Source organism: Aplysia californica, unplaced genomic scaffold (assembly GCF_000002075.1).
Source record: "Aplysia californica isolate F4 #8 unplaced genomic scaffold, AplCal3.0 scaffold00080, whole genome shotgun sequence".
Classification (NCBI taxonomy): Eukaryota; Metazoa; Mollusca; class Gastropoda; order Aplysiida; family Aplysiidae; genus Aplysia; species Aplysia californica.
Window position 1 is genome coordinate 1,378,083 of NW_004797350.1, and position 1,667 is coordinate 1,379,749.

Consider the following 1,667-nt stretch of genomic DNA (forward strand, 5'->3'; position numbering starts at 1 on the left):
AGAAAGAAAGAAAGAAAGAAAGAAAGAAAGAAAGAAAGAAAGAAAGAAAGAAAGAAAGAAAGAAAGAAAGAAAGAAAGAAAGAAAGAAAGAAAGAGAAAGAAACGAAGAAATAAAAAGAAAGAAAGAAAGAAAGAAAGAAAGAAAGAAATAGAGAGATGGGGCGGGTGGAGAGGGGGAAGAGAGACGGAGAGAGATGGAGAATTAGAGAGAGCAGGAGGGAGAGAGGAGTCGTACAGACAGACAGACAGGTGAATGGACAGACAGACAGACAGACAGACAGACGGACGGATAGACAGAAAAACAGACAGAAAGGCAGACCAAGAATGACAAGGACGTAAAGAGGGAGGGTGTGTGGAGACAACAAGAGAGGGGGGGAGGTAGAGATGGGGAGAGGAAGAGAGGAAGGAAGATAGAGATATAATAATATATAGAGAGAGAAGGAGAGGGAGTGTGAAAAAGACGAAGAGATGAGAGAGGCAGATAGACAAACGGAGACAGAAGGATACGGTATGAGAGGAGAAAATATAGAGTAAAGGACGGGGAAAGGGGCACAGAGAGAGAGAGAGAAAGAGCGATGTAAAAAAAAAAGAGAAACAGAGAGAGAGGGAATTCGGAATAAAATCATTCGAAGTCTTTACCAAGATATTCAAAAAATTGCATTTGAAAAAGCTTGACATATTGTGAAACTCATTTTTTTATGTCACATTTCTCAAAACTAAGTATTTCAACTGAGCAGATAGAACTAAGTAATTCAAATGCAGCGATAGTGACCACATCGTGATCTGAACGCGCAACCTTTATTATGCTCTCACCCTGTAACTACAAAACTTTTCCATCACACAAAAAAGATAATGAGAGAAGACGAAGAAGTATTTTTTTAATATTATACGTAGTATATTTTTCCGCCCCCTCCTGCCCACCCAGCAGTAATGGGTACCTGACTTCCAGTTCCGGAAGTAAAGGCGGTGTAGAAAGGAACTGGCCACCCTACCACAATAATATGCCGAAGGCCCAGAAAGATGTCTCACTAACAAGGCAATCCCCAATGTCCGGATCGGATGTGGGAACAACTTTACTTTAACTTTACATAGTATATTATGTTGACTCCAGAACTTTGTAATTTGTTTTTATATTTTAAAAATATTTTTGGGTTTTTGGGGTGGGGATGGGGGTAAGGCTCTTAATTTGTTTGTTTGTTGGTTTGTTGGTTGGTTTTTTGGTTGCTTGTTTGTTTGGAAGGACTTCTTTTTTTGGGGGGGAGGGGTGCTCTTGTTTTGTTTTGATTTGATTTTTTGAGGATCCGCGCTCTGTTTCGGCTGTGATGTTTATAGAATTTTTAAAATAATTTATTTGCCCTTTTGTTCTAGTTGTACGGTTAGAGCATAACATGGCGGATGTGTGGCCTGTGTTCCACCTACCTGAGACCACCCGGTAGTTCATCTCGCCCCCCGTCCCCGTGTCCGGGTCAGTGCAGGCCGTCGACACGTCTGCGATGTGGTCACCAGCAGAGGCGTCTTCTGGCAGGGTACCTACCACCAGCCTGCACGTCTAGTAGGGAGGTGGGGGGGGGGAGAGAGAGAGAGAGAGAGAGAGAGAGAGAGAGAGAGAGAGAGAGAGAGAGAGAGAGAGAGAGAGAGAGAGAGAGAGAGAGAAAGAAATGTGAAAT